The sequence below is a fragment of the Hemitrygon akajei genome, chromosome 30 (genome assembly GCF_048418815.1).
Source record: "Hemitrygon akajei chromosome 30, sHemAka1.3, whole genome shotgun sequence".
In the NCBI taxonomy this organism is placed as follows: Eukaryota; Metazoa; Chordata; class Chondrichthyes; order Myliobatiformes; family Dasyatidae; genus Hemitrygon; species Hemitrygon akajei.
The window spans coordinates 9,158,700-9,171,080 of record NC_133153.1 but is presented as its reverse complement, the minus strand read 5'-3'; the positions used below and the strand labels follow the sequence as shown (position 1 = coordinate 9,171,080).

The 12,381-nt window shown below is 43.6% G+C and overlaps 1 protein-coding gene across 1 annotated transcript in view; it reads right to left on the bottom strand.

Annotated features, from left to right (window-relative positions):
* The window catches only part of mthfs (5,10-methenyltetrahydrofolate synthetase (5-formyltetrahydrofolate cyclo-ligase)), a 54,211-nt gene that overhangs the window by 3,175 nt on the left and 38,655 nt on the right, over positions 1-12,381 (bottom strand). The gene's annotated exons all lie outside the window — the stretch shown is intronic.

The following is a 12,381-nucleotide window of genomic DNA, read 5'->3' as shown; positions in this document are numbered from 1 at the left end:
AACGCTCTACTTTCAGATAGTGGGGGAAACCTGTACCAGCCATTATCTTGTTGCTGGCAGAATTTCAGAAAGCTTGCACTCAGCATCAGTCAGATCAGGAAACTGATTGTGGACTTCAGGAAGAGAAAGCTCCAAGAACACATGCCAGTCTTCATCGAGGAATCAGCAATGAAAAGGTTGAGCAGCTTCAAGTTCCCAGATGTCAATCCTGGGCCCAACATATTGATACAATTATGAAGGGGGCATGCCAGCAGCCACAGTTGCAGGAAAAAATTTGTGAACCCTTTGCAATTACCTGCTTTTCTGCATTAATTACTCAAAATGCGGTCTGATCTTCATCTGAGTCATGATAATAGACAAACACAATCTACCTAAACTAATAGCACACAAACAATTGTACTTCTTCATCAATACTGACTACACCATTTAAACAATTAAAGTCTAAGTTCAAAAAAAAAGTATGTGAACCTCTGAGGTAATGTCTTCTACAAATGTTATTTGGAGTCAGGTGTTCCAATCAATGAGGTGACATGGGAGATGTGAGTTGTAGAGGTGCCCTGCCCTACAAAAAAAGACACACAAACTCAGGTTACTAAGGGCCTGTTTTTCTCAAAAAAAGATTTCCTTATGTACACCATGCCTCGATCAAAACAACTTTCAGAGGACCTTAGAAGAATTGTAGAGATAGATCAAGCTGGAAAAAGTTACAAAAGCATTTCGAAAGATCTGAGTGTTCAGTCCACAGTAAGAGAAATAGTCTACAAATGGAGGAAACTCAGTACTGTCGCTACTCTCCCTAGGAGTGGACATCCTGCAAGATCACACCAAGAGCACAATGTTCAATGCTGAAGGAGGTGAAAAAGAACCCAAGGGTAACAGCAAAAGACCTGCAGAAATCTGTCCACTATAAGAAAAACGCTGAACAAGAATATTGTTCGTAGAAGGAAACCATGGATGAACCCACTGCTCTCCAACAAAAACATTGCTGCAGGTCTCATGTTTGCAAGAGACCACCTGGATGTTCCACAACACTGCTGGGACAATGTTCTGCAGATAGATGAGACAAAAGTTGAAATTTTTGGCAGAAGTGCATATCACTACGTTTGGAGGGAAAAGCAGCACTACACATCAACACTAAAACCTCATCCCTCTGTGAAGTACAGTAGAAGGAGAATCATGGTTTAGGGTTGCTTTGCTGCCTCAGCGCCTGGACAGTTTGCAGTTGTTGAGGGAACAATAAATTCAAAATTGTATCAAGACATTTTACAGGAGGAAGTCAGGACAGTGCTCCATCATCTGAAGCCTTATAGAAGTTGGATGACGCAACAAAACAATGATCCAAAACACAAGAACAAACCAACAACAGAATGGTTTAGAAAGAAGAAAATTCATGTTTTGAAGTGGCCAAGTCAGAGTCCAGGCCTTAACCAATTAAGATGTTGTGACATGTCCCGAAAAGAGCTCTCCCAGAAATATTGATGAACTGAAACAATCTTGTATGGAAAAATGGTCTAAAATTCTTCCTTGTCATTGTGCAAGTTTGATCAGCAGCTACAGGATATATTTGGTAAAGGTTACTGCCACGTAACTGTTAAACTAATTATTAAATACAAGGTGTCACATACTTTTTCCTGCCTAGGCTGTAAATGATGAAACAATGCGTTCAATAAAGACATTGTAGCGATGTACTACAAACAGAGCTAGAGACAACGACACGCAGTTGGTAAGTCGTTTCGAGATTAGTTTATTCAAACTTTGCGGCGCTAGCATTTAATCCCTAGCGCCCGCCCTCTCCGGGCGGAAATGACGTCAGAGGTACATTACAAAAGTCTCCCCTGCGCGCTGGCTATTTGTGAGCCGGTTCGCCTGCACAGAAAGTGGGTTGCCACATAACCCCCCCGCCCCAGAACCGGCGATACACCCCCCAATGTCCACAGTCTGGATCAGCCTCTGTTTGGGAGGTCTGCCTCTGCGCCGTGGTGCCTGAACCTTGACCGGCTGCGCCAAGTCCACATGGGGTGGTTTGAGTTAGTCCACCGTGAAAACCTCCTCTTTCCCCACAATGTCCAGAACGTACGTGGACCCGTTGTTGTTGATCACCTTGAACGGCCCCTCGTACGGCCGCTGTAGCGGTGCCCGGTGTCCGCCCCTTCGTACAAACACAAACTTACAGTCCTGCAGGTCTTTGGATACATGGGTCGGGGTCCGTCCGTGCTGTGAAGTCGGCACGGGGGCCAGGTTGCCGAGCCTTTCGCATAGTCTGTCCAGGACTGCTGTCCAAGCCAATAGGCTTTACAATTCAACCGCCAGGAGTAAGATATGTTAAAGTGCCGGGGTTGATTGTATTTAATGTATCTCAGTAAACTACTTAAGAACTTTTTAAAAGCTATTATTAATGCTTTTTGAGAGAGTGATTTAGATGCATATCATATTTTTACTGAGTTAAGTATTGTATGTAATTAGTTTTGCTAAAACAAGTGTATGGGACATTGGAAAAAATGTTGAATTTCCCCATGGGGATGAATAAAGTATCTATCTATCTATCTATCTATCCATTAGCCACTGGAACGTCTGTGCGGCATTCTTCAGGCCGAACGGCATTCGGATGAACTTGAACGGGGTGGTAAGTGCTGTTTTGGGGATGTCTTCAGGGTGCACCGGGATTTGATGGTATCCCCGGACGAGGTCTACTTTGGAAAATATTCTTGCCCCGTGCAGGTTTGCTGCAAAGTCCTGTATGTGCGGCACGGGGTAGCAGTCTGGAGTGGTAGCCTCGTTCAGTCTGCGGTAGTCGCCGCATGGTCTCCAACCTCCGGCTGCTTTGGGCACCATGTGCAGGAGGGAGGCCCATGGGCTGTCGGACCTCCGTACGATCCCCAATTCCTCCATCCTCTTGAACTCCTCCTTCGCCAGGCGGAGCTTTTCCGGGGGGAGCCTTCGTGCGCAGGCGTGGAGGGGTGGTCCCTTGGTCGGGATGTGGTGCTGAACCCCGTGTCTGGGCATGGCTGCCGTGAACTGCGGTGCCAGAATCGATGGAAAGTCCGCCAGGATTCTGGTGAATTCGTTGTCCGACAGCGTGATGGAGTCCAGGTGTGGGGCCGGCAACTTGGCTTCACCCAGGGAGAACGTCTGGAAAGTCTCGGCATGTACCAGTCTTTTCCCTTGCAAGCCGACCAGCAGGCTGTGAGCTCGCAAGAAGTCTGCCCCCAGGAGTGGTTGGGCCACCGCGGCCAGTGTGAAGTCCCACGTAAACTGGCTGGTGCCGAACTGCAGCTGCACTGTGCGGGTGCCGTGGGTCCGTATTGTGCTGCCGTTTGCGGCCCTCAGGGTGGATCCTGGCTTCCTGTTGCGGTTGTCATACCCCGTCGGGGGCAAGACGCTGATTTCCACTCCGGTGTCCACCAAGAAGCGGCATCCCGACTGTTTGTCCCAGACGTACAAGAGGCTGCCCTGGTGGCCAGCCGCCATAGTCATTAGCGGCAGCTGGCCCTGGTCCTGGCCCTTGCAGGGCAGGCGACAACGGCAGGCTTTTGTGCCCCACCGCTGGTGGTAGAAACACCACTGTTCACTGGCCTCCTAACTCCTGCCTCTGTGTTGTGTGCACCCCCATGCCGGGCCTGGTCTGGTCCGCTGTTGGGCGCGTGGCTTGGTAATCTGACCGACGGACGCCACGTTCTCCCTCTTGGCTTTCCACAGCACGTCTGCCTGGGCCGCCACCTTCCGGGGGTCGCTGAAATCTGCGTCGACCAGCAGCAGATATATGTCCCCGGGCAGTTGCTCTAGGAACGCTTGCTCGAACATGAGGCAGGGCTTGTGTCCGTCAGCCAGGGCCAGCATCTCGTTCATCTATGCTGACGTCAGTCTGTCTCCCAAACCGTCCAGGTGAAGCAGGCGGGCACCCCGCTCACGCTGTGAGAGGCCAAAGGTCCCAATGAGCAGCGCTTTGAATGCTTCATATTTGCCTTCTTCTGGGGGCGACTGTATGAAATCCGCAACCTGGGCGGCCGTCTCCTGGTCAAGGGCGCTCACCACATGATAGTAACGCGTGGAATCAGAGGATATCTGCCGAATCTGGAACTGGGCTTCTGCTTGGCTAAACCACACGTGTGGTCGCAGCATCCAGAAAGTTGGCAGTTTTAGCGAAACTGCATGAACAGATGAAGAGTTGGTCATCTTTGGTCCAAATCCCGTTTGGACCGTCGGGGTCACCAATGTAGCGATGTACTACATACAGAACTAGAGACAACGACACGCAGTCGGTAAGTCGTTTCAAAACTAGTTTATTCAAACTTCGCGGCGCTGACATTTAATCCCTAGCACACACCCTCGCCGGGCGGAAATGACATCAGAGGTGCATTACAGAAGTCTCCCCCCACGCACTGGCTATTTGTGAGCCGGTTCACCTGCGCAGAAAGTGGGTCGCCACAACATGAAAAGTACAATTGTTTGTGTGTTTTTAGTTTAGGCAGATTGTGTTTGTCTAATACCCTGACCTAGGCGAAGATCAGACCACATTTTATGAGTAATTAATGCAGAAAACCAGGCAATTGCAAAGTGTTGGCAAACTATTTCTTACAATTGTATATTTCATTAGATGTTGGAGTAGATTTGATATATCACCAAGGTCTCTAACAAATTGTGGTGAGCATTCTGACTGGTTGAATGACCATCTGGTACGCGGGCACCAATGTACAGAATCAGAAAATGCTACAGAGGGTTGTAAACTTAGCTCCAACATGGGCGATGCATCAAGAATGCAGCATCCATCATTAAAGACCTTTGTCATCCAGGACATGTCCTCTTCTCATTATTAACATCAGTGAGGAGGTACAAGAGCCTGATGACACACACTCAACATTTTAGGAACAGCATATTCCCCTCCACCATCAGGTTTCTGAACAGTTACTGAATACGTGAACACTATTTTTCTTTCTTTCTGCACTACATTTTTATATCTATTCCTCATTGTAACTTATAGAAAGTTTTATGTACTGCACTGTACTGTTACTGCAAAACAACAAATTTTTAACACGTCAGTGATAATCAACCTGATTCTGATCTTCAAACAACAGTGGAATTTGCTCCTGCTCCAGTTTGTTATGTAACTTAGAAGAGGGTTAGGGGGAATCAAAAACTCCCCTAATAAAAATGCTTTGGGGAAGAAGAACTGGAAGCTAGCTTGAGAGGATCACAAGATAAAGATGTTAAGGTTATTATGTTTGTGCATGTGTGAGGTGACAATAGCACTGTCCTTCTCAGATGACTGTACAGCCTACATTTTGTTTAGCAACAGTGTCACACCCTGGCAGACTCTGAAACCTGTACCTAAACAGTTTGGGCATATTTATCAATAAAAAATTGCTACCAAGGAGGTGGGACTTATACCTTTGGAGGGAGGGTTAAGATCTTATCAAGATCTCATCCTACAATGCTTTAAAAGTGAGATGAAGGAAGAATTAGAAACTACAGACCAAACCTGAAGACCTAACACACAAGTTGAAAAAGAAGTGGAGAGAAGAACATTGCTCTGCTGAAAATGGTATGTGAAGTTGCAGCAGCAACATTTTAAGAATGTGTTTCTTTATGGATAACTTAGAATATGTGCTTTATTTTATTTCAGAGAAACCTGCTGTATTTGATCCTCTTTCACTGTATCTGTCAATCCAGCACTCTGGAGAATGATATTGAAGATTTTCTGGTAAGGACAGAAAAGTAAATGCTTGCATTTTCTTACATTCAGTTTGCTTACACTAAATATTTCTTTCTCTGTCTGCTTTCCTTCCTGTCATAATCTTTGTCTATTTTCACTTTTTTCCTTCACCTTTCTGTTGGTGTCATTCTTTTGACTCTCTCTATAATTATCTTTGATTTGGCATCAGCTTTCTGTAACTCACTAGCTTGCCTCTACCTGGGGCTGTATTTCCCCTTCTTTTCTCTTTCTTCTAGTCCTATGTTCTTTCTCTCGTCTATGTTTATTCTTTCTTCACCTGATTTTTTCTTTCTCTCTGACTCCCTTTTTAGCTGTTCCCTAGATATCCTATCTCAACCTGTACCTCAGCCAATTCTATCCTTGTTTTGGAACCCCAGCATGGCCAATATAAAACTCTCATCCTATTATTTGAATTTGTTCTTGACTATGTCCCTTCCTAACCATGCAATTTCCCCTGGAAAAATTGTTCTACATAACCCATGACAGAAGCAAGACAGACATATCCTGGGGCAGCAGCTAAAAGTAATTTTGTACTTTAAACTTCATGGCAATACGAAGTTTAAGAAATAAGAGTACTTTCTTACTCCATCAATTAGGCAAAGCTCAGGTTCTCTGTTTGGAGAAGAGGGAATTGTGAACAGGCATCAAAAGCCTTCAAAATTACAGCTAGCATCAAGGGAGAAATTGTTCCCATTGACAAGTTAGTTAAGAACTTGGTACAAAGACTGAGTGTGATTGGTTAAAAAAGACAAAAGGTGAAAAGGGTAACTTTTTACACAAGGAGTAATTAGTACCTGGAATGGACTGCACAGAAAGTAATAAAAGAAGATTCAATTTGTACTAATCAAAACAGAGATGGATAAATATCTGAAAGGAAATATTCTGCAGAAGAAAATAGGAAGTGCTGGGAAGTGGGATCAGCTACACTGTCGTCACAATGAGGCGTTGTAAAATGACGGTCAAATGGTCCCCTTCCAATCTATAACACAAGAAAATCCGCATATGCCGGAAATCCAAAGGAACACACACAAAATGCTCTAAGAACTAAGCAGGCCACACAGCATCTGACTTCTTCCCCTACCTTTGCAGTCCTGATGAAGAGTTGCAGCCTGAAACATTGACTGTTGACTCTTTTCCATTCATGCTGCCTGACCTGCTGAGTTCCTCTAGCATTTTGTGTGTGTTGCTTCCTTCTAAACTATAGTACTTTTGTGATGCAGGATGGAAGATTTCTTAAGTGCCAACCCAGTAAGTTTGAGCTGATTTTGAAATTGTTTAAATATAAAGAACATAGGACGGTTTGTACTGTGAGGGAGACCAATATCCTGGCGGGGAGGTTTGCAGACTATGGGGAGAGTTTAAACTAGAATTGCTGGGGGGTGGGAACCGAACTGAAGTGACGGAGGAAAGGGAGTTTGGCTCACAAATAGAGAAAGCTCGAAGACAGTGCAAAAGGAAGGATAGGCAGGTGATAGAGAAGGGACAGACTCAGACTAATGGTTTGAGATGTGTCTATTTTAATGCGAGGAGTATAATGAATAAAACGGATGACCTTAGAGCGTGGATCAGCACTTGGAGCTATGATATTGTGGCCATTACAGAGACTTGGATGGTGCAGGGGCAGGAATGGCTACTTCAAGTACCAGGCTTTAGATGTTTCAGAAAGGACAGGGAGGGAGGCAAAAGAGATGGGGGCATGGCACTGTTGATCAAAGATAGTGTCACGGTAGCAGAAAAGGAGGAAGTCATGGAGGGGTTGTCTACGGAGTCTCTGTGGGTGGAAGTTAGGAATAACTCTGCTGGGAGACAGATTCTGGAAAAGAGAAATATTGGGGTTGTTGTGGAGGGAGATTTTAATTTCCCAAATATTGATCGGCATCTCCCTAGAGTGAAGGGTTTAGATAGGGTGGAGTTTGTTAGGTGTGTTCAGGAAGGTTTCCTGACACAATATGTAGATAAGCCTGCAAGGGGAGAGGCTGTACTTGATCTGGTATTGGGAAATGAACCTGGTCAGGTGTCAGGTCTCTCAGTGGGAGAGCAATTTGTAGATAGTGATCACAATTCTATCTCCTTTACAATAGCGCTGGAGAGGGATAGGAACAGACAAGTTAGAGAAACATTTAATTGGAGTAAGGGGAAAAATGAGGCTATCAGGCAGGAACTTGGAAGCATAAATTAGGAACATATGTTCTCAGGGAAATGTACAGAAGAAATGTGGTAAATGTTCAGGGATATTTGTGTGGGGTTCTGCGTAGATACATTCCAATGAGACAGGGAAAGGATGGTAGGGTACAGGAACTGTGGTGTACAAAGGCTGTTGTAAATCTATTCAAGAAGAAAAGGAGAGCTTATGAAAGGTTAAAAAAAAGGTAATGATAGAGATCTAGAAGATTATAAGGCTAGCAGGAAGGAGCTTAAGAATGAAATTAGGAGACCCAGAAGGGGCCGTGAGAAGGCCTTGGCGGACAGGATTAAGGAAAACCCAAGGCATTCTGCAAGAATGTGAAGCACAAGAGGATAAGAAGTGAGAGAATAGGACCAATCAAGTCTGACAGTGGAAAAGTGTGTATGGAACCGGAGGGGTTGACAGAGGTACTTAATGAATACTTTAATTCACTACGGAAAAGGATCTTGGTGATTGTAGGGTTGACTTGCAGCAGACTGAAAAGCTTGAGCATGTAGATATTAAGAAAGAATATGTGCTGGAGCTTTTGGAAAGCATCAAGTTGGATAAGTCACCAGAACCAGACGGGATGTACCCCAGGCTACTGTGGGAAGCAAGGGAAGAGATTGCTGAGCCTCTGGCGATGATCTTTGCATCATCAATGAGGACGGGAGAAGTTCCGGAGGATTGGAGGGTTACGGATGTTGTTTCCTTATTCAAGAAAGGGAGTAGGGATAGCCCAGGAAATTATAGACCAATGAGTCTTACTTCAGTGATTGGTAAGTTGATGGAAAAGATCTAGAGAGGCAGGATTTATGAACATTTGGAGAGGCATAATATGATTAGGAATAGTCAGCATGGCTTTGTCAAAGGCAGGTCATGCCTTATGAGCCTGATTGAATTTTTTGAGGATGTGACTAAACATATTGATGAAGATAGAGCCGTAGATGTAGAGTATATGGATTTCAGCAAGGCATTTGATAAGAAACCCCATGCAATACTTATTGAGAAGTAAGGAGGCATGGGATCCAAGGGACATTGCTTTGTAGATCCAGAACTGACTTGCCCACAGAAGGCAAAGAGTGGTTGTACACAGGTCAAATTCTTCATGGAGGCCGGTGACCAGTAGTTTGACTCAGAGATCTGTACTGGGACCCCTACTCTTTGTGATTTTTATAAATGACCTGGATGAGGAAGTGGAGGGATGGGTTAGTAAATTTGCTGATGGTTGGGGGTGTTGTGGATAGTGTGGAGGGCTGTCAGAGGTTACAGCGGGACATTGACAGGATGCAAAACTGGGCTGAGAAGTGGCAGATGGAGTTCAACCCAGATAAGTGTGAAGTGGTTCATTTTGGTAGGTCAATTATGATGGCAGAATATAGCATTAATGGCAAGACTCTTGGCAGTGTGGAGGATCAGAGGGATCTTGGGGACCGAGTCCATAGGACACTCAAAGCTGCTACACAGGTTGACTCTGTGGTTAAGAAGGCATATGGTGCACTGGCATTCATCAATCTGTGCTGTGCTCAATTCTGGTCGCCTCACTACAGGAATGACGTGGGAACCATAGAAAGGGTGCAGAGGAGATTTACAGGATGTTGCCTGGATTGGAGAGCATGCCTCAGGGGAACAGGTTGAGTGAACTCTGCCTTTTCTCCTTGGAATGATGGAGGATGACAGGTGACCTGAGAGAGATGTGCAAGATAATGAGAGACATTGATCATGTGGATAGTCAGAGGCTTTTTTCCACGGCTGAAATAGCTAGCACGAAAGGGCAGAGTTTTAAGGTGCTTGGAAGTAGGTGCAGAGGAGATGTCAGGGGTAAGTTTTTTTACACAGAGAGTGCTGAGCACGTGGAATGGGCTGCCAGCAGCAGCGGAAACGATGGGGTCTTTTTTTATATATAAGTTTCTACACTACAACAGAAAAAAACCCGACAAAATGGAGATTTATACAGTGCTAGACAAACATGTCTAATGTACAATTCATAACAATACAGAAAAAGCACCAAAATGAAATCATATAAAGTTAGTATCCTCCCCTCCCTCCCACTACAAAACTCCAAGCCAACCATTACAATGTAAAGTTAATCAGAGCTTTCGTCACCACAGAGCTGTAAATATTTTTAAAAAAGTATAATGCCTACTATCTAAACTATAATGTATTTCACAACAAATAAAACGTAAAACTTAAATCAGAAAAAAAAGCTGAAAGGGATTGCAGTACACAAAAAAAACTGATAAACCATTAATCTAAAGAAGAATTATGAAAATATTCAAGAAAAGTTCCCCACACCTTATGAAACTTTATGTCCAAATTAAGAAGTGAATAATGAACTTTTCAAGGTCTAAACAGGACATAATATCTTTAAGCCATTGAGCATGAGTGGGTGGGGCAACATCTCTCCACCTAAGAAGAACTAATCGTCTAGCTAAAAGACATGCAAAAGATAATGTTCGATGTTTAGTCGGATTCAAATGCATGTCAACTTCACCCAAGGTGCCAAAAGAGAAATCAAAGGGTTAGGTTCTAAACGTCAATTAAGAATATGGGATAAAGTTTAAACAAATCTCTCCAAAATTTCTCCAAACTAGGACAGGCCCAATACATAGGAATAAGAGAAGCCTCGCCCCCTTTACACTTATCACAAAAGGAACTAATATCAGGATAGAACAATGGGGTGTTTTAAGAGACTCCTAGATGGATACATGGAGCTTAGAAAAATAGAGGGCCATGGGTAAAGCCTAGGTAGTTCTAAGGCAAGGACATGTTCGGCACAGCTTTGTGGGTTGAAGGGCCTGTATTGTGCTGTAGGTTTTCTATGTTTCTATGTTTAAATCTGGGTTAAAAAAAAAACTGGGTGCAGTTATATAATGCACATGGTCAATATTATGTAGAAACCAGTGCAAGTGAAAATCCAGACAGGAGTATGAAAAATTGCTTTGGTGGTAGGTATTCTCTGTAGAGTAGCTCTTACAGTGTATTCAAAGGAACATCTGCCCCTTCTTTACCATTTAACATACCCTATTCCTTTGTGTAATGCCTCAAAGTGTTAAAATCTTGGTTTGGTAGACAAGAATTCAACACAGTTTGGAGGCCTATCTAAATTTTCTGACCGGAAATGTTTTCTTCCAATTTTTAAAATGGTTCCAGGACACAACCGATGAAGAAGTGGACACAACCAATGAAGAAATGGACATAAAACCACTGAAAATGATCCCTGAGGCAGAAGACAGAAGGGGAAGACCTTGCGGTTACTGGCATGGTGAGTCTTTTTTATTTGCAAGAAGATAGTTCATAGGTGTAACAAATGATTGCTTGTCATGAATCCCAACTGATGCACAATAAGTGATCTATTGAAACATTCACATCTAATGTCAATTTTAACAAAGGCACTAAACATTGAATCCTCCACAGATGGAACAGCTGTGGAATGAAGTCAGTTTAGAGCCTGGTTTACTGATTTCCAAAGTTAAATATTAACATCCAAATAGGGAACTAGATATTACTGTGAAGCACACATTTTTGTCACTTCTGTGTTTAATTCAACCTCAAACTGATAGGACCTGTAGCTGCTAGGATGTGATGTCCTGATGAAATTTCTCGCCCTGAAACGTCAACGGCTTTTCCCCTCCATAGACGCTGCCTGACTTGCTGAGTTCCTCCAGTATCTTACGTGTGTCACTCAAGATTTCCAGCATCTGCAGGATACCGTGCTTAGGAAGTAACTTTTGGCTGGTTTCAATCCATTCCTAAGAACCACAGCACCAAACTGGCAACACTAATCAGAAAGAGCTAAGGGCAGATGCTGTCAAATTGAATGAACTTAACACTAGAATAAGTAGAGAGGATGCTCTCATGAAGTTGAGAAACATGGTGATAGTTGTACAAAGAGTGAAGGAGGAGCCTGTCAAATCCATAAACTCAAAGAAAATCAGCAAATCATTTTAGTCTTTAAAAAGGCTAATTAATCCAACAAATCAATGTCAACATTCTCTGACAGCACTTAAGATAGCCTGATTCATTAGCTCCTTTCTCATAGCTTAGGAAGTGTTTTTCCTTTAGATACAGTAGTTCTCCAACTCTTTATTGAGAACCATGACTGAATCTCTCCCTTTATCACCTTATCAATGATAGTACATTACGGATCATACATAATTTCTGAATGAAAGAGTTCTTTCATGTCTTCTTTCATTCTTTTTACAATAACTAAAATTCTGTCTGTATCGTGACACTTCAACCAATGGTAATTTTTAAAATTTACTATATCTAGGTACAGAAGTCCCTGCTTCACTTATATTGACTGCTTGTGCACTTCTATTCTGCCTTTTCATTTCCCCTCTAATGATTTCATATACAATCTGGTTGTATTACATATTAATCCAACATCTGCATTACATCCCCACCCCCCCCCCTTCTGATTTACCTTACTCACATCCCTGTAGTTACTCAGGAAGCTCCAGCTTTGATTAACATGTCCTTTTGTCACATGAATGCACCCATAAAT